Genomic DNA, 22,237 nt, shown 5'->3' with positions numbered 1-22,237 from the left:
AGTTTCTCTAACCTATGGCAACTTCTCCTGCTACAAAGTTAAATTAAGCACATATGGAAAATATCTTAACAATATGCCAACATATGATCTGCTCCCAAAAATTGTTTCTGAAGAAAGAAAAATCACATTCCCATAAAATTATAAGTGCCCCCAAAGAGAAGGATAGTTAGACTACACTGATTGAAATGGAATATCATACACCCATTAAAAATCATGCTACAAGGTTTGTGTAGTCCTATGGGAAGAGACTCATGACATAATATAAAACAAAATTATTGACCAACTGCATGTTCTATGATTCCAGGTTTGAAAAAGTAGCACATGTACCTAGTACATGAAATATGTGGAAAGAAAGACTAGAAATATAGAGAGGAAATGACACTAGAAATGGACTTACGGATGATTTAAACTTCATATATATTTCTGTTTTATTTATTTTTTTCTAAAGTAAAAATGCATTACTTCCAAATAATAAAAATAATAAATTCTTTTTCAAAAGTAAAAATTTACACCTGAAACTAACACAACTTTCTAAGTCAACTATATTCCAATTAAGAATTAGTTAAATTTGAAGTTCCCATTGTGGCTCAGTGGAAGCAAACATGACTAGGATTAGGATTAGGATGCAGTTTTGATCCCTGGCCTCACTCAGTGTGTTAAGGATCTGGCATTGCCAAGAGCTGTGGTGTAGGTCACAGACATGGCTCAGATCTGGCATTGCTGTGGCTGTGGTGTAGGCCAGCAGCTACAGCTCCAATTCAACCCCTAGCCTAGGAACCTCCATATGGCACAGGTGCAGCCCTAAATGTGTATATATATATATATTTAGGTGCAGCCCTAAATATGTATGTACATATATATAAATATATATATTTAAACAAACAAGCAAAAAAAGTAAAAACATTTAGTGTAGGCTAGTTTAAATAACTCTCTACTTTATGGTGGCACAAAGGGAGCTTTAGAAAAAGCATGAGTGCTGAAATCTGAATAAATAGAGGTAACAGAGTGAAAAGCCATCACAAACAATCTATTTCAAAGACCATCTGTCATGCAAATGAGACAAAGATAGTTTCTACGTATTGGCCCCTCAGTTATTTACTTTTCACAGCAGGATAAATTCTTTGAGCTCTCAAGCCCAAAGGGGCCAAATTTTTTGCATATAAAGCTTTTTCACACTTAGTCCAAATATGCAGCTTTTTAACCATTTAAGAGCCTGCCTGCTTTAAGCAGTGTCCAACATCTGCTGGACATAGTGAAGAAAAAGAACCCAAGTTAGTGCAGACCCTTCAGAAATCTTTGGCATCGCATTCTCACCCTCATCAACTGACATCACCTATCTCTGTTCTTCCTCTCTCTCCTGGGAGTTCCTTGGCCCTCTTCCCTTTCTGAGTAGTGACCTCCATGCCTAATGGCCTCTGGAAGGTCTCCTGCTGTGAGCAATTTCCCCTGCCTGCAAATCTGTCAAAGCAATGTCCCCAAATAAAAGTTTGTGCACTACTGCCACCCCAGGGCCAAACCTTTTCCCTTGTTCAGACCACAAATCCCTTGAATCCCCTAAACACTCCTAGCAGAATTAACTTTGGTCTAACTAAGGGGACACTCAATTGTTGGCTCAGAGAGTGAAAGAATTCCACATACATTATTTTTAGGGGAAAAATACCCATTTCTTTAATTAATAGAGTTGGACTATTTACAGTCTCATGGTATAACTCTGGTACTTTGCTGACTAAGCCACAGTCCATAATTTCCTTTTCTCACTTTTCTGCTCTCAACTAATAACCTTTAGAACATAAAATTAAGATTCATCAACATTAATAGAAACTTCAAGTTCTCATTAATCTTACTATTTCCCGTTATACTTTTTTATGCCATTGAGGTTACCTGGATAGGTTTTCTTTTTCTTGACACATCTTAAATGCATATAACCAAATTTCAATATGGAAAGAAATTTCCTTCTGATGCTTAAATACCCTCTACCACTTTCCCAGCCTTTATCTGAAAAAATTCGTTATAGGAACTAGTTTTCTGAAACAACCATTTCATCACTGGATAGGATTCTGCTTCGAAGTTATTCTCCACAATAAATCACCATGTGTCTGGAGTTCCCTTGTGGCTCAGTGGATCAAGGATCCAGCGTTGTCAATGTAGCAGCTCAGGCTGCAGCTCAGGCTTTGATCCCTGGCCCAGGAATGTCCAATGCCATGGGCGTGGCCAAAAAAATTAGTGTGTCTACCTATAACTTTTAACTTCTATTTTTAATTCTGTACTTTGAGGATTAAATGGGACAGACTGATTGCTGTGTTCAGCAATCACCCCTCCTTTATTCCAATGGAATCATTTATTTTCCAATTTAAAATTCCAGTCCTTTGGTTTGCACTGTTACTCTTTTTAGATACTTCTAAGCCCCTCTAAGCTGCTTTCCTCTAAATTCACTGCACTTTGCCCATGTTCTTTTTAAATTATGAGACCCGGAACTTATAAAGGGTTCTATATTGGATATAGAGATATCTACAATAGAGATAAAACAGAATTAGATCATTACTTTTATTTAAATAGCTAAAATCACATTATTAGTTGTGGCAATTATAATGTTGATTTAAATTTTTACCTTCCTGCAAGGCGAATTGAAATTGAAAGGACAAAGTCACCAAAAAAAGGGTGGAGTAACAGTTTATCACCAAGTATGACTGGAACAGCATACACTGGGCTGGTATAGGTGTAGAATTGTGGAAAGAAGGGAAACAGGTAGGTAAAACCTTGGAAGTGTTTCTTAAATTCTTTGCAACAACTAACCTGTCTCTATATACTTTGGCTTCATAGAACCCTTTGCTCTGACATTTTCAATCCAAGGCTCAGTATCATCTCTACTGTGGGAAAACATAGCTGCATTACTATAAAAATATATAGAGATGCTACAGGTTTTACTTAATATTCTGATCCAAGGTTCAAGGATAAATTATTCACCACTTTAGCCTGCAGGCATCATTATCTTTCCCTTTTTCCCTAGAGGATGGACCAATTTAGACCTCATTTAAAGAAATGCTTTCTGGCATTGGGCCAAAACAGTCTCACTGTTATGCCTAGATGAGGCCACTGGGAGAAGTTGAGTAATCCAGGAGAGTCAGACACAATCTTTGTACATTTATTAAAATGTGTATGGGGAACAGGAGCTCATGGATAAGGCCTGACTGCACACACAGAGTGCTCTGGATCACCTCCCCTCTAAGATGGGCTGTACAGGACAGAATAGCCACAATTCAGAACATGTTTGCCACATACTCTCCTTTAGAGGCAGGTATAAGTGGTTCTTCCCAAACCAGGAAAGACCATAGAACCCTTTACTATAAAAGCATGTAACCACCCTTTCAAGCTGTTTAAGCAATTTGGTTTTTTGTGGGCTTCAAATAATTGCTATAATTGCTATACTTGATGATAATACTACCTTCTCACACTCACCCCCTTTCAAAAGCCATCTAAGATACTTGGAAGCCAGTGGTACTGTTTGGCTTTGCTGCACATTTCCTCCGAAGTAAGAGAATAAGGAGACTGAGGCTGACCACATGCTCCAGGAGAGAGAAACCTAAACTTTGGAATCTGCCCTTTATTGGATTCTATAATTCTCACTTGAAAACTTCAGGTAAGATGCAGTTCAAAATTTTTAGTAGTTTTTCACCTTCCTCTAACCCTGCATTGTATTTTCTCCAAAATAAATTAGAGTAGCTTTCACATAATGGACACTGGTCAGATTCTCAACTATCTAACATGGCCGCCAGTGTTAGAACTGATCTGATTAAATGTTAGGTTATATGTATTGTGTTTATAAAAGTATAAATAAACAGACTTAAACAAAATAACTTGCTTGAGATGGTAGCTAAACCACAAAGCCACAAGAGTAGAATGGCAATTTTATCTTAAATCCTATTGCTTATTCAGGTCACATACATCAGATTTTCTGACCCTGAATGTGATGGAGAAGAAACGTCTACATTTCTACATTTCTTCTTCTAAGAGAAGAACATTATTCTACTAAAGTAATTGACCGGTTATATTTTCTTTTGGAAGGGGAAATCAAAAACAGTTCACTAACCTATTTAAAAATAAGATAAAAGAACTGTAAAAAACATTCGACGAAAATATTTTAAAATATGGACAATTAGATACAGAAACACATGGAGAGAATAAAAACAGGGAATAAAAACAGGCTGAGTGAAAAACCAGTGTGTGTGTACACACACACAAATACACATACACACAAACACTCTTACACTATGATTGTAACTTAGCAAGAATAAGAAAGCACTGAGCACCCAGCAGGGTGGATGAAGGCAACATAAAGACAGACAAGGTGATTCACAGAGAGAAGGAGCTTCAAGGGTGGTCTTGAGTAGGCTCCTCTCACGGATATCCTCCTGTTTACTTGCACTGAGGCTGTCACCCCACACACATCTTGTTCCCTTGCTTTTGTTTTTAATGAACTAGAGATTCCGGTCTTCATTGTCTTAGACTTTTTTCCTGCCTATAAGCAACTATTTTCCTAATTGGTTATTATTAGGACATGTTCATTGATGGAGACAACAAATATTTTAATGAGCACTGCTAATATATCCTGAATATTGTCCTAGATTCTGGGACTACATCTGGAAGCAAAACACTGTCCTCTTACATTCAGGTGTCTGAGGCAGAAAATATGTATAAGGGGATATAATACAATGCCAGGCAGTAATGTGTGCTTTGTAGAAAACAGAGGCAGAACTGGGACATAGAGCAGCAAAGATGGGCTAAATTAAGAAAGGCCTGAGTCTTTGGTTTTTATCAGAAATCAGAATAAAATAAGAGATTAAAGCATGTGAATATTGGCAAGGAGGAGTGAGCAACTGGGCCTTAATACTGATCACACTGCCATAGTCAAGTTTCAGCATGGCTGGAGCAGGGTCAGTAGACAGGTGAGTGGTAGGATGTGAGGACATGCAGAACGGCCTCGCTGGCTAAAGAGACTGTGCCTAGGAATTTATTTATTTTTTTTTTTTTTGGGTGCTCGAAGGATTTTATTACATATATATATATATATATTTTATTTCCCCAGTACATTAGAAATTTAGAGTTGTGTTTAAGAGTAGGTAGTTGACATGATCAGAGTTTTTAAAGACTACATTTTGAACATGAGGCCTCAAGGCTTTGTTGATGGTTTGGATGAAGAACATTCAGAGGGGCAGTAAGGATGTGGTCAAAGTTTATGGCCCGAGCAACTGAGTAATTGGAGGTACCACTGAGTGACATGGCAAAGAAGTAGGGACCAGACCGTTTCAGGTGAGAAGAACCAAAAGTTTAGTTATGGGCTCCTTGTGTTTTAGTGACCTTCCAGAGTAAATGGAGATGTTGAGTAAGAAGTTGACTAGGAGTTCCCGTCGTGGCGCAGTGGTTAACGAATCCGACTAGGAACCATGAGGTTTCGGGTTCAGTCCCTGCCCTTGCTCAGTGGGTTAAAGATCCGGCGTTGCCGTGAGCTATGGTATAGGTTGCAGACACGGCTCGGATCCCGCGTTGCTGTGGCTCTGGCGTAGGCTGGTGGCTACAGCTCCGATTCAACCCCTAGCCTGGGAACCTCCATATGCCGCGGTAGCGGCCCAAGAAATAGCAACAACAACAACAAAAAAAAAAGACAAAAGACAAAAAAAAAAAAAAAAAAAAAAGAAGTTGACTAGGTAAATCTAGATTGAAGAAAATCACAGTTAAGGAGACAAAATCTGGCCTCATTCCACATGGATGGTTTTTATGTCAAGGGGCTGGGTGACAGGTCACTTGCAGAGAGAGCATCATTGAAGAAGGAAAAATAGGAAGGACCAGTACTCAGAAAAAAAAATTTACAGGCCAAGGCAACCATAAGGAACTCTAACATAGGAGCCTCAGATAATATACAGAGAGTAATAAGAAAGAATACTGCATGCACAGATCTTCCATTAATGTAATTTAAATCTCAAGGTGTTTTCAATGATATATATACCACTGGAGTTATTTCTGCTCTATGTGGCAAAAATATATAGAGAATACTATCCTAAGGTAGTTTCTCAGCATATGATAAATTTCACCTAAGGACTGAAGCCTCTGTCCTCAATTTAGGGTAATTTTCAGTTAAAAGTGAATCACGTTAGTTTGTAGTTATTCAAAGTGACAATGCATGAACCTCACTCCTTTTCAACAAGAACATTTTTGACTGCAAAGATGACCAAGTTAAAAATAAAGAGTAGTTTGTAGAATTGTGCATACGTCACTAAACATTGAGAAAAATTAACAATGCTAGTTGTGGAATTTTTTCATGGGGATCTTTAAAAATAAGAGGGAACACGAACTTCACAATTGGCCTTGCTATAAGCAATCACTGATAAAATGTTGTTTTCCTTATTTCTTTTCCAACATTCCCAATACTATACAAACAGAAACCCCACCTGAAACTTGCCTGGGATAGCACTAAAGATTACAGTAGTAAACAAACTCTTGCTTTATGGCTATACATTCTTGCAATGTTATCTTCTATTGACACAGAGCATGAATTATATACTTGTTTAAACCTCCCTGTGTCCTTATATAGGGTTGGCCCAGGGGGATGTTCCTGAACTCGGCTGAAAGCCTCTGAATGGCAAGGAGCATCTCCCATGGTTTATGTAGTGCTGAGAACATGACACAAAGGCAGGTATTTAGTAGACCGTGATAGGCATGGTGATCATGATGATACGGCCGTAATAAGCATCCACACCTCCAAGTTCCTTATTTCTCAAGTGAAACACTGGGGCAAAGAATGCTGGAAATCTTCAAAACATCTAAAACTATACTGTGAACTGAACTGTAAAGAAGTCCAGAAAACATCTGAATGAGAAAACTTCTATGGAATCATCTGTAACATGTAATGTCTTGTTACTGTAGTTGTAGGAGAGGGGAAAAAAATGAAAAACCCAGGAGGGACTAATCACTCTGACCCTGTGAGTGAATTCATTCTTCTTGGCTTCACCTGTACCTGGGCGATGCAGATCTTCCTCTTCTCACTCTTCTCTGTGATGTATGTGTTGACACTAATTGGAAACCTGTGCATTACCTGCACAGTGTGGTGGGACCAGCACCTCCACACCCCCATGTACATCCTGCTGGCCAATTTTTCCTTCCTGGAGATGTGGTATGTCACCTCCACTGTCCCCAGTATGCTAGCCAACTTTCTCTCTGAGACCAAGACCATCTCCTTCTCTGGCTGCTTCCTCCAGTTCTACTTCTTCTTCTCCATGGGCACCACTGAGACATTCTTCTTATCTGCCATGGCCTTTGATAGGTATCTTGCTATCTGCAGGCCCCTACACTACCCCACTATCATGACAGTTCAACGCTGCATCAGAATGGGAGCCTGCTGCTGGGTGTGTGGCTTCTCCTGTTTCCTTTTCCCAGTTTATCTCACCTCCCAGCTTCCTTTTTGTGGCCCTAATACTATTGATCACTTTTTATGTGACCCAGGACCCCTCATGAAGTTGTCTTGTGTGCCAGCCCCTGCCACCGAGACCATCTGTGCCATCTTTAACTCAGTCCTAATTTTCTCCACGTTCCTGTTCATTACCAGCTCCTACACCCTGGTAATCAGGGCTGTGCTTAGGGTTCCCTCAGCAGAAGGCAGGCGTAAGGCTTTCTCCACCTGTGGCTCCCATTTGGCTGTGGTGTCCCTGTTCTATGGCTCAATCATGGTGATGTATGTGAGTCCCACAGCAGGCAATCCAGCAGGGATTCAGAAAATTGTGACTTTATTTTACTCTGTGATGACTCCACTTTTCAATCCCCTGATCTACAGCCTCCGGAATAAGGAGATGAAGGAAGCCCTGAGAAAACTGTGTAGGAGCATGCTATTTGGTCAAAGACAGCTTCTCAAGTACTAGAATCCATATATAGGTAGGATATAGAGTGGTAAAATTATAGAAGATTAATGGCTTTAAGTAAATTTGGGAGACATGTATGTCTCCTAAATCCTCTGGAATATTTTTAGGAATGCATTTCAATGATGCAAATTGCAAGTAAGTTCTTACCAGAATTAACGTAAATCATTTGTACTAGGCTTTACTGTTTGTATTAATCAATATAAATGTTTTATGAATGTGCCTGTCTGTGCTGCATGGAAATAGGAAAATGCCAAATACTCAAGACATTTTTACAAGGAAAAAAAAAGCATATACACCCAGATATCAACTGCTCAATTCCTATATCTTTGGCAAATTTAAGTAAATTTGTCTCTGACCATGAGTTCCATAGTGATTAGAGGTCTAGAGTCTATACCACTATCTACACACACACACACACACACACACACACACACACACACACACACGCACACACCATACAAGCAGGCTCATGTGTGCTTCTATCCTCTCTCCTAATGCACCCACTGTCTTATTTTGGTCACATCAGTCTGGGTGTGCGCCTCATCCACTTCAACATTTTATATGAAATCAAACCATTCCAGCTTTGCGTGGGTTAATAAGCCTAACTCAGGGATGGTTTAGGGAGAGTCAGAGGAAGGACCATGCTCAACACTTAGCTTCCCACATTTTACCCTGGTGCTGCCTCATTCTCCTCTTCTCTCATCCTCTCCCCACCACCCACAAGAGGGACCAGAACATCTTTCCCTTCCTTATTCATAAGAATCTTGTCCATATTAAGGTCCTTTGGGGGTTGAGAGTCTTCATCAAATAAGCATGTCAAAAATTGCTTCTTAGCAGGCCAATTTTTGAACATGATCTTGTGAAAATAGTTTTCTCCAACTAGTTACTGTTTGGGTTGTTTTAGCATCACATAACTTGATCTACTCCTTCTTTATCTTACTACCACCCAGAAGAATGCAATCAAAAGAATAAATGCACTCAAACAGAACAGGAGTGAGACCTGGAAATAAGATCACCTGGAATAAACTTAATAAAACAAAAATAATTCATACCTTAAGTGCCTTATGATTTCTTAAAGTGCTTTTCTCCCTGGGTGTATTAGAATGAAAATAAATCATGTAGAGAGGTTAGTGTGTGAGAGAGTCAGAGGATAAAAATAAGATAGTATGGCTAATGTCAGAAATGAGGTATATTACTCTCCAGTTAATTTTTTCAAAGTGGCCTGGACTTAATCATCAAACTGCATCTTAGTAAATAAACCTTACTCTGAGAGGGCATATTCTCTCAGCTGCAGGTCTTGATCAGAAGTGCTTTTATGCAACCCTTCCTCAGGGAGGACCCACACACACGTCACAATGCACATTTCTGTTTCCAGGGCACAGGCTGAGTAACAGTCATCACTACCTCCTTTGGACAGGCTCCCTTATGCCAGGAACCCCTGCAGAGCCTTACACAACATCCCTTGGCAGGAGAGGGAAGAAGGGAACCACATGCAGCATTCCCCACCTTCTCTCATTAAAACTAAAGAGAGTTGTACAGATGTATGACTGGGTCACTTTGCTGTACATCAGAAATGGACAGAACAATGTAAACCAACTGTAACAAAAAATGTTTTAAAGTACTAAATAAAAGGGAAATACAAGCACTCGACCCTATAATGCTCCCTAAAGAGGGAGAAGATAGAGACTAAAACATAGCATACAAATATTCATCAATTATCTCTTGCATTGAAACTCACAAATTTGCTCTCATGACAGTCCTTATTTTGCTGCCTATTTTTCTCAATGAGTTACTAGCAGATATTTGATGCAAATTTTCAGAAAAATAATTTCAAAAATGATGAAAATCAATAAGAAACGTTAAAATGGTGGCATCATGCAAAGTAAATATACAAAAGATAATAATTAGGAAGAAAATACAATGGAAAGAAAATGTCATTCATGATGACAAAAAAAGTAGAATGCCTCTAAATAAATTCACCCCAAATCAGTGAAGTATGTAAAAAGGAAACTGCAAATATTGAACTTTAAATCAGAAAAAAATCAATAAATGGAGGTGTCTATCATATTTCTGGGTATAACAAGCAAATGTGACAAATCTGTCATTTCATCCCAAACAATTTAGGAATTTAACAAAAATAAATAAAATAATAACATCAAAATCATACCTATCCAATGTTCAGTAATTGGAGAAAGTATGAATTAAGATACATTTAAATTATAAAATTTCATACAAATGTCTTATAGATATTCAAAATCATGTTTTGAAATATAGCAGATGAGTAGAAAATGTTAACAATATAATGCCGAGTTTATTATTTTTTTCCAAAATAGTAAAGACTAAAGACAACTTACAGAATAGGAGTAAATAGTCTCAAATGATGCAACTGACAAGGGCTTAATCTCTCAAATATACAAACAGCAAATACAACTCAACAGCAAAAAGTCAACAACCCAATGGAAAAATGGGCAAAAGACCTGAATAGACATTTCTCCAAAGAAGATATACAGATGGCCAACAAGCACATGAAAAAAGGCTCAACATCCCTGATTATTAGAGAAATGCAAATCAAAACTACCACAAGGTACCACTTCACACCAGTCACAATGGCTATCATTAAGAGTCCACAATAACAAATGCTAGAGAGAGTGTGGAGAAAAGGGAACCGTCCTGCACTGTTGGTGGGAAAGTACATGGGTTCAACCACCTTGGAGAACAGTATGGAGGTACCTTAGAAAACTATACATAGAACTACCATAGGACCCAGGAATCCCACTCTTGGGCATATATCCACACAAAACTTTCCTTGAAAAAGACACTTGCACCCTTATGTTCACTGCAGCACTATTCACAACAGCCAAGACATGGAAACAACCCAAATGTCCATCAACAGAGGAATGGATTAAGAGGTGGTATATATACACAATGGAATACTACTCAGCCATAAAAAAGAACAAATTAATGCCATTTGCACCAACATGGATGGAACGAGAGACTCTCATACTAAGTGAAGTAAGTCAGAAAGAGAAAGACAAATACCATATGATGTCACTTATATCTGGAATCTAATAAATGGCACAAATGAACCTTTCCACGGAGAAGAAAATCATGGACATGGAGAACAGACTTGCGGTTGCCAAGGGGGAGGGGGTGGGAGTGGGATGGATTGGGAATTTGGAGTTAATAGATGCAAACTAATGCCTTTGGAATGGATAAGCAATGAGATCATGCTGTATAGCACTGAGAACTATATCTAGTCACTTATGATGGAGCATGATGATATGAGAAAAAGGAATGTACACATATATGTATAACTGGGTCACCTTGCTATATAGTAGAAAATTGACAGAACACTGCAAACCAGCTATAATGGAAAAAATAAAAATCATTATTTTAATAAAAGAAAAGACTTACATAATTGTTTCCAAACCTATTTTGGAATTAAGAAAATACAGTAAGGGAATTTTTTGCAAGCTTTTAGTAAAAATTATAGGTAATTTTCTTCTGCTTTTGAGGTTTTAAATATTTACTATAAGCTTGTTACTTTTTTACCAAAATTTTTTAAAATGTTAACTCAAAAATTTCAACTTCACAGTATTAAAGAAGGCTTATTCTTTATATCTAATTCTTCACTCAGTGAAATGGGGGGATGTTGCCTCTGGAGCTGAGGCTGAGTGAACACAATGAGATTCTGTTTGGTGTTGGAGGGGGGAGTCTGCCTGCTGCTAGCTGGAGCAGCCACTGCCAAACCTTCAGCAACAAAATCTGCAAAGAAGTTTGAGCATGGACCCTATCCCCCAAACTAAAATTGGTTCAGAACCAGTACACCAGACACATACCTGATCCTTCAAGAACAAAATAAAACCTACATAAAGTACACAGACACACAAAGCTGGTATATCTGCTATTTACTATAAATGTTCTTGGAAATTTTACTCACTGCCTAGAGCTCATTTAAGACACAAGTGCTGCATGTGTAGTTTTGGAGACCACATCAGTGTCCTCTCAATAGCACCCATGTATAAACTAACCGCATAAGTAAACCGAGTATGACAAAAGTTTCCAATTCTTGGTTTTGTGCTCTCTCCTCAAACTGGTTCTCCTTCATATCATGTGCATTTTCTCTTAACTACCTCAATTCCTCAAACTTCCTCTTAGAAAGTCAGGCCTGGAGAATAATCTGAAATTGTAAATAAATTATATATCTGCCAATAAATAAATTGTTAGCACCATTACAGTATGTATACATGACAGAATGTTTTACCAGTAGTACAAAAAATAGTATTGAAGACTGTCCCAAAATATAAGTAAAGCCTTAAAATATGCTGTGTAGTGAGAAAAATAAGATTTCAGGAGTTCCCATCGTGACTTAGTGGTTAATGAATCTGACTAGGAACCATGAGGTTGCAGGTTCAATCCCTGACCTTGCTCAGTGGGTTAAGTATCTGCATTTCTGTGAGCTGTGGTGTAGGTCACAGGCATGGCTCAGATCTGGTGTTACTGTGGATCTGGCACAAGCCGGTGGCTTCAGATCCAATTAGACCCTAGCCTGGGAACCTCCATATGCTGTGAACCTCCATACACACACACACACACACACATATACACATATATTATACATATTATACTGTCACTTTGCTGTACAGCAGAAATTAACAGAATGTAAATCAACTATAACAGAAAAAAAATCTTTACAAAAAGAAAACAAAAAAAGAATCTAAAAAAAAAAAAAAAAAAAAAAAAAACAGTAATCAAAAGCCACAGAACAAAGATAACTCAAAGACCAGATGGCTTCACAGGTAAACTCTACCAAACACTGAAAGAAGAGATAACACCAATCCTTCTTAAACTCTTCTAAACAGAGGTATAAACATTTCCTAATTTGTCCAAAAGGCTAGTATTATCTTAATACCAAAGCCAGAAAAAGATATGACAAGATAAGAAAACTACAGGCCAATATCCCTCATGAATATAGATAGAAAAATCTTCAACAAAAACTAAAAAACTGAATTCAGCAGCATATTGAAAGGAATATACACCATGAACAATTGTATTTGTTGTTGGGAATGCAGGGACAGTTCAATTTACAAAAATTAATATAATATACCATATTGGTAGATGAAGGGGGAGGAAAAAAACACATGATCATCTCAATAGATGCAGAAAAAAGTATTTGATAAAAGCCAAATAACCTTCTCATGACAAAAATGCTCAACAAACTAGGAATAAAAAAGAACTTCTTCAAATTGATAAAGCATATTTATGAAAAATGGAGAGCATGAACTATACTCAGTGGTCCCCCTAAGTTCAAGAGCAAGACCACATGTCTCTCAGATTATATTTTTAAATCTTTAAATTGATAACAAATTCCCAATAGAAAAATGGACAAGGCTATTTAAAAGTCATTTCAGAAAAAGAGTATATCCAAATATAACACAGAGTATGTTTTCCTAAATTTATTTTTCTTTTTTGGCTGCCCTGTCTCGCAGCATATGGAGTTCCTTGGTCAGTGATCAGATCCAAGCCACAATTGAAACCTCTGCCATAGATGCAGCAATGCCAGATCCTTTAACCTACTGTGTCCTGGTCATGCAGAGATACCAATGATCCTGTTGTACCAGAGCAGAAACTCCCTAAATTTTTTTTTAAGGATATAACAAAGAACCAGCAAAAAATAAATAAATGAATGCAGAAAATGGGGATTGTCATATATGACAATTGAGAGTGTAGCTTTAGCAAACATTTTTTAATACTTTGATGTTGTCTCTTAAAGGTGAGCATATGTATTCCATAGGATTCAGCATGTCATATATATACAACATAATTATTTACAAATCTACACCAAGATACGCAGAACACTATTCATTACAATATTATTCATTACAGCCCCACACCAGAAGCAACCGAAATATCCCAACAACACCTTGTAAAATCTGTGTTATATGTATTCAAAGGAACATTATAGAGCAAGGAAAATTAACAAACTACAGCTAATGAAAGACCACAGATAAATCTCACATATTTAATATGAGTGAACAATTCCATACATAAAATGATGCTGTATGATTTCATTTTTATGTTTCAATTAGGCAAATTGAAGGTATTAGAAGTCAAGATAGAGGTTACTCTGGAAAGAGAAGTAGTAATGAGAAACGTCACAAGACTTCTAAAATGCTAGGTAATGTTCCATTTCTTTTATTCAGGAGGTCGCCAAATGGGTGTGTGTACTTTTAATAATTCAGTGAATTTTAGAATTATAATATATATAGTTTTAGTTATAATGGTTTGAAATTTTAAAAAAACTCTTAAGCCCTTTATTTTATTCTCTGCCCAACCTCCACTGAGCCTTTCTTACAGTGAAAGCCAAAGTCTTTATAATACCCTACACAGCCCGAAATGATTTGCCCTCATCTTAGCTCTCTGCTAGCATGTTCTGTTACTTCCCCATTACACTACATAGCCACAGTAGCCTTCTTGCTGTTTCTCCATCATATTATACTTTCTTCAGCCTTGTTTCTATGATTAACTAACCTTTTTGCCTGGAATGCAATTTTTCCAGGTATCCACAAAGTTTGTTCTCTCACTTTAAGATGTTGTTTAAATGTTGCCTTCTGTCACTTTCCTTTCTACTCTATTTAACAATCATAACTCTGTCATTCTAACATTCCCCACTCTCTGTTTTATTTCTTTATATTATTTTCTAATATATATGTAATTATTTATTTATTTCTTCTCCATTCAATAAAATGTAGATACTGCAAAGACAGGAGTTTGGGGGTTGTTTTCTATAACAGACCTGAGATCTGAAATAGTTATTTGCATATTATATGCATTCCATAATATATTTGTAGAATAAATGAATGTCATTTAATTTTTTCCTTTTTTGAAATTACTATAGTTGATTTACAATGTTCTGTCAATTTCTGCTGTATGCAAAGTGACCAGTTATACACATATATACATTCTTTTTCTCACATTATCCTCCATCATGTTCCATCCCAGGTGATTGGATATAGTTCCCTGTGCTATACAACAGGATCTCAAAACTACAATGAGGTAACACCTCATACTGATCAGAACAGCTATCTTTAATAAGTCTACAAATAACAAATACTGGAGAGAGTGTGGAGAAAAGGGAGCCCTCCTACACTACTGGTGGGAATGTAAATTGGTTCAACCTCTGTGGAAAAGAGTACAGAGGTACCTCAGAAAACTAAATATAGAACTACCATATGATCCAGAAATCTCAGTCCTGTGCATATACCTGGGCAAAACATTTATTCAAAAAGATACATGCACTCCTACGTTCACTGCAGCACTATTCACAAGACAAGGAGACAACCTAAATGTCCATCAACAGATGAATGGATTAAGAAAATATGGTACATATACACAATAGAATACTACTCATCCATAAAAAATAACAAAAATGCCATTTGCAGCAATATGGGCGCAACTAGAGACTCTCATACTAAGTGAAGTCAGAAAGATAAAGACAAATACCATATGATATCACTTATATCTGGAATCTAATATATGACACAAATGAACCTATCTACAGAAAATAAACAAACTCATGGACATGGAGAACAGACTTGTGGTTGCCAACAGTAAGGGGGAGGGAGTGGGATAGACTGGGAGTTTGAGGTTATGAGGTGCAAAATATTTTATTTAGAACAGATAAGCAATGAGATCCAATTAAATTTCTTAAGCCACTAACTTCTTTCCAGGTTTACTGACATATAACACTGTGCAAGTTTAAGGTTTATGACATGATGATTTGATACACATATATATCATAAAATGATTACCACAATAAGGCTATTTGATGCCTTAACTGCCTCACAAAATTATGTTTTCTTGGTTGGGGCAGGAAACATGAGATTTAAGTTCTACCTTCTTGCCAAATTTCAAGTATATATTTATTAACTATAGTCACAAAGCTATACATTAGAATTTACTCATCCTTTTAAAAAAAATTATTGGAGTACACTTGACTTACAGTGTTGTGATAGTTTCAGGTTTGTAGGAAAGTGAGTCAGATATATATATATACACACACACACATATATCCATTCTTTTTTCCCATATATGTTATTACAGAAACTTAAGTAGACCTCACTGTACAATACAGTAGGTCCTTGTTAGTTCACTATTATATATATAGCATTGTGTATGTGTTAATACATTCTTCTCAATTTGTCATGCCCCCCAACGGTTTCCCATTTAGTAACAATAACTTTGATTTCAAAAGGTGTGATTTGTTTTATTTTATAAAATGAGTTCTTTTGTATCATTTTTGTTACATTCTACATATAAGTGATATTATATATCTGTCTTTCTCTCTGTGACTTACATCATATAGTATGATAATCTCTAGGTCTACCCATGTTGCTGCATATGGCATATTTTGTTCATTTTTATGGCGGGGTAATATTCCACTTTATATCTTCTCTATTCAATTCTCTGTCGGTGGAAATTTAGGATGCTTCCATGTCATGGCTATTGTACAGACGGCTACAATGAACACTGGGATACATGTATCTCTTTGAATTATGGTTTTCTCTGAATATATGCCCAGGAGTAGGATTGCTCCATCATATGGTAGTTCTATTTTTAGTTTTTTAGGAAAATCTAAAATGGTTGCTCCAGGTTACATTCCCATCAACAGTATAGGAAGGTTTCCTTTTCTCCACACCCTCTCCAGCACTGTTGTTTGGAAACTTTTTGATGATGGCCACTTTGAGTGGTGTGAGGTGATACCTCATTGAACTTTTGACTTGCATTTCTCTAATAATTACTGATGCTGCAGATCTTTCATGTGTTTTTTGGCCATTCATCTTTGGAGAAATGTCTGTTCGGATTTTCTGACCATTTTTAATTGGATTGTTTGGGGGGGGTTTTATAGAGTTGTATGAGATGTTTGCCTGTTTGTAGATTAATCAATCCCTTGTCAGATGCTTGGTTGGCAAAGATTTTCTCCCATTCTGTAGATTGTCTTTTCATTTTGTTTATGGTTTCCTTTGTTATGCAAAATCTCTTAAGTTTAATTAGGTCCCATTTGTTTATTTTTGTTTATTTTTTTTTTCATTACTCTAGGAGATGGATCCAAAATGACATTGCTAAAATTTATGTCAAAGTGTGTTCTGCCTATGTATTCCTCTAGGAGTTTTATATAGTTTTATGTTTCAGTCTTTAATCCATTTTGAGTTTATTTGTGTATATGGTGTTAGAGAGAGTTCTAATTTCATTCTTTTATGTGTAGCTGTTTGGTTTTCACACCACTTATTGAAGAGACTGTCTTTTCTTCATTGTATATTCTTGCCTCCTTGTGATAAATTAGTTGACTACAGGTTCATGGGGTTAACTTTATGCTTTCCATGCTTTCCATTTATCTGTAGTTCTGCTTTTGTGCCAGCGCCACACTGTTTTGATGACTGTAGCTTTGTAGTATATCTGAAGTCAGGGGACCTGGTTCCTTCACGTCTGTTTTTCCTTTCTCAAAATTGCTTTGACTATTCAGGGTCTTTTTTGTTTCTATACACATTTTTAAAAATTTTTGTTCTAGTTCTGTGAAAAAATGCCATTGTTAATTTGATAGGCTTTGTATTGAATCTGTAGATTACCTTGGATAGTATAGTTATTTTGATGATATTTATTCTTCCAATCCAAAAGCATGGTACATCTTTCCATCTGTTTGTGTCATCTTTGATTTATTTCACAGCATCTTATTGTTTTCAGAGTACAGGACCTGCGCCTCTTTAGGTATGGTAACTGCTATGTACTTTATTTTTTTGATATGATAAATGGGATTGATTCCTTAATTTCTTTTTCTGATCTTTCATTGATAATGTATTGAAAGCAAGAGCGTTCTGTGCATTTTGTATCCTGTAACTTTACCAAATTGACTGATGAATGCTAATAGATTTTTGACAGCAATTCAGGATTTTCTAAGTATAGATACAGATTTTCTATGTCATCTGCAAACAGTGAGTTTTACTACTTCTTTTCTAATTTTGATTCCTATTATTTCTTTTTCTTCTCTGATTGCTCTGACCTCCAAAACTATGTTGAATAAATGTAGTGAGAATGGATATCCTTGATCTTAGGGGAAATGCTTTGAGCTTTTACTGTTGAGAATGAGGTTAGCAGAGGGTTGGCCATATATAGCTTTTATCATGTTAAGGTAGGTTCCCTCTATGCCCACTTCTTGGAGAGTTTTTTGTTTTGTTTTGTTTGATCAAAAATGGGTACTGAATTTTGTCAAATTTTGTCAAAAGATTTTTCTGCATTTACTGAGAAGATCATGTGGTTTTTAATCTTCATTTTGTTAATGTGGTGTATCACAGGATTGATTTGCAGATATTTCAGAATACTTGCATCCCTGGGATAAACTCCATTTGATCATGGTGTATGATTCTTCAAATACATTGTTGGATTTTGTTTGCTAATATTTTATTAAGGAGTTCTGTGTCTAGGTTCATCAATGAGATTGGCCTGTAATTTTCTTTTTTTCTGCTATCTTTGTCTGGTTTTGGTATCAGGGCATTGGTGGCTTCATCATCACCAGAGAATAAGCTTGGGAGTTAGAACTTACTCATATGACAGCTGGAAATTTGGACCCTTTAGCCAACATCTTCCAACTTCCTTCATATCCCCAGTCTTCAGCAATCACCATTCTACTCTCTATTCTTATGAGATTTAGCTGTCAACTCTTTTTGCTGCAAATAAAATGCAACTCTAATGTCTCTAAAAAACTATGCAAGTGCAAATATATGATGGGCAAAGAGTGATTTCTTCTTCTTCAAAATAAATAGAGGGAACCTAGCGATTAAGCTTCCTATTGTCGTTATAATGACATCCCAATTATTACTTAATTATTCCCTAGGAACCTTCAACTATACATGGATACAAAAGCATAAAAAAATAGAATCTCTTTCCACACATTTTCACTATTCTTTTGTGAATAGTAAGACTTGGTGCTGGATTATGAGTAAGTGAAAATTGAAAATTATCTTCTCTTTTAAACAAACACTAACAAAGTACCAAGAGAAACCCCCAAATCCCCAAAGATCATGATGCAAGCAAGTCTGTAAATATATTACCTTCATCTGTGCTCTCATCTTCACCACAACCATGTGCCTTGAAGCTGGAGAAAAAATATCCTGCAGGGTGCACACTTTACAACCCATGAAAGATTATAAACTGGATCATCCAATTTCTTGCAAGTCCCTCACATACCTTCTGCTCCATGGAGTAACACTTCGTCTCCCATCTCTGAACCTCTTCTCAGCATTCATCCAAGGAGTGAGTGGAAACTCTACCTTGAAAGCCACATGTACTCCAATTTTTTACAAAAGTAATTTTATAGGAAGTATTTCTTCTTATCTTTGAGGAAGCTGAAAATATTTCATAAGAACAAAATGCTGACCAAACAACTCTAAAAATACAGATTTCCTCCTTGTTTCCTTAAGTTTTGGAAGGTATTTTTCACTCAGTTCATTTTCTCTCTAAAAGATGAATGAGAGAGAGAAACCAAGAGGCTTAGGATTTCTACTGGAAATGCCTATTAACTCATAAACTACTGGAGAAGGATTTATTTTGATGAGTTCTGATGCCTGGTGAGTAGAGGGAATATGGCAAACCTTTCATTTAAGAGATATCTTCTTTCCCAAGCCCACATATTGCTCCTCAGTCCCATTAGATTAATGAGCCCTGGTTTAACATGTATTAATTCTTCTTGAAGTAACAATTTCAGCATGTATGAGTTTGTTTTTCTTTTTTCTTTGTGTGTATTCAAGATTTACTCTAAATCTGTCATTGGACAATCACCATCCTCAGGAAATAGTCCAAAACAAAAAGGGTAAGTATCAATAATAATTTAACACAAATCCTTTGTCAATGACTTCTGTCTACATGAATACATCAAGATGACTGACACTAGGATCCTGAGTGAAAAGAACAAGAATGTTTTGGAGTTCCTGTCGTGGTGCAGTGGTTAACGAATCCAACTAGGAACCATGAGGTTGTGGGTTCGAACCCTGCCCTTGCTCAGTGGGTTAACGATCCGGCGTTGCCATGAGCTGTGGTGTAGGTTGCAGACGTGGCTTGGATCCTGCGTTGCTGTGGCTCTGGCGTAGGCCGGCGGCTACAGCTCCGATTAGACCCCTAGCCTGGGAACCTCCTTATGCCGCTAAAGCAGCCCAAGAAATGGCAAAAAGACAAAAAGACAAAAAAAAAAAAAAAAGAACAGGAATGCCTAAAGGACAGAGAGATAATCTACTGAAATATAAACACATCTTTCAAACAAGGTATTAGGAGATATGATTCTTCAAAACCCCTGGGTGAATAAGTGAATTCATTCTTTAAAATCAGTAACAAACTATTTGAGACAACACAGAGAGCCAAGAATTTTGCTGGCCTAATTTACTACATCTATATTACATATTCCAAAGGGTAATGGGGATCTATAAATAGTAACAGTTCCTTCAATTTAGGTGCCATCTCAATCATCAAATAAAAGAGTTAGCCATCTATGTGGCCGGACTTAGGACTCCTGATATTATCTTCCTATACAGGACTATGTCAAGGACTTTCCAGACTCAAAGTCTTACATTCGCACCTTGAAAAGGCAACCTTGATTTATTAAATATTCCTTACGGAATCCAGAAGTATTTCCAGTAGTGGAAAAACAAATCAAAATTCAGCAAAAAAAAAAAATGTGTTAAAAATCTGCTGTTAACCTCCATGTGCACAAGCTCTGTCACATCCACAGCTGTTTACACAGCATTCAAAGCCTACACAAGATGTTCATAAATATTTTGGGGGCTGAGTAATAATATTCCATTACACTGTAATGTTATTGGTACAATAATATATGTGGTAAAATTTTATTACTTTATGGCTTATTAGTCCATGTATCAATATACCACATCTTTTTTATTCATTTGTCTCTTGATGGACACTTGAGTTGCTTCTATATCTGCCATTTGCAGCAGTGTGGATGGACCTAGAGAATATTCCATTATGGAAATAAGTCAGACAAAGACAAAAGGCTGAATGATACTAAGTTGTATGTGGAATGTAAACAATAATATAAATGAGTGTATATGGAAAAATAGAAACAAATCATAGACACAGAAAACAAACAAGTGGTTAACAGTGGGGAGAGGAAAGGGGGAAGGAAGATCATGTTGGCGTATAGGACTAAGAGACAAATACTATTATAAATAAAATATATAGGCAGTAAGGATCTATTATATAGAACAGAGAAATATATCTATTAGCTTGAAATAACTTTTATTGCAGTATAATCTGTAAAAACACTGAATCGCCATGCTGTACACCTAAAATAATTCAAACTGTCAATCAAAAAGAAAGAAAGAAAGCAATATTTTTGAATGATTTATTTAGCCGAATGTAGTAAGTTGGAGCTAGGCTGAGGAAACAGAAGACTTCAGTTTTGATTCAATGACAACCACCTGGGATAGAAGCAGCCAGAGGGAGAGAAGTGAGACATTTCTTGTTTCATTTTTAAGGCCTAGATGGGCTTAATAAGATACTGGGATGTAAAAAGATACCAAAGGCCTGCCTAAAATGAAGGACATGGAAAGGGGCTATGAACAAAGCATTATGAAAATCCTCATAGACACATTATATATATATATATATAATTTATTATATATTATTTTTTATTATATTTATTATTATAGATTATTATATATATATATATAATTTTTCTTGTAACTAACTTGACTTTGGATACCATATCAGGCACACTGAACTTGTCCAGTCACTGAGACAGGCTGCTCTTCCTTTTCTTAATTGTCATATTCAGCTCATTACACCTTGACTAAGCTGGAGGAACTGAAAGTAAGAATGAGATTTAGGTTCTACCATGGTACCACATTGGAACAGAGTGCTTTACAATACCTTGCTTTCAGTTTTATTATTATATCACTTACAAATCATAAAGAAACAAGTATCCTTAGTACTGTTGAAAGAACACATGCACAGAAATATAAGATCAATAGCACGGGTAAACAGATGAAAGAGGAGACTAATATAGGCAATTTATCAGAATCACAAAAGTTTGCATTCCTCATACCAAGTTTAGCATTCTCAAAAGGCAAAATTTTTTTTTTTTTTTTTTTTGTCTTTTTGCCATTTCTTGGGCCGCTTCCGCGGCATATGGAGGTTCCCAGGCTAGGGGTCGAATCGGAGCTGTAGCCACCGGCCTACGCCAGAGCCACAGCAACGCGGGATCCGAGCCGCGTCTGCAACCTACACCACAGCTCACGGCAACACCGGATCGTTAACCCACTGAGCAA

General features: G+C 36.7%; 1 protein-coding gene and 1 pseudogene across 4 annotated transcripts in view; one reads left to right on the top strand and one right to left on the bottom strand.

Moving 5' to 3' along the window:
• Positions 1–22,237, bottom strand: part of LOC100155381 (olfactory receptor 4S2-like) — a 348,453-nt gene that overhangs the window by 122,206 nt on the left and 204,010 nt on the right. The gene's annotated exons all lie outside the window — the stretch shown is intronic.
• On the top strand, positions 7,125–7,773 carry LOC100523262 (olfactory receptor 11H6-like; annotated as a pseudogene).

This window comes from Sus scrofa, chromosome 7 (genome assembly GCF_054392235.1).
Source record: "Sus scrofa isolate SSC_HxYL_T2T_F1_AM1 chromosome 7, Sscrofa_HxYL_maternal_Yorkshire_Landrace_v2.0, whole genome shotgun sequence".
In the NCBI taxonomy this organism is placed as follows: domain Eukaryota; kingdom Metazoa; phylum Chordata; class Mammalia; order Artiodactyla; family Suidae; genus Sus; species Sus scrofa.
The sequence above is the reverse complement of the archived record's forward strand: the minus strand, read 5'-3'. Positions and strand labels throughout refer to the sequence as shown.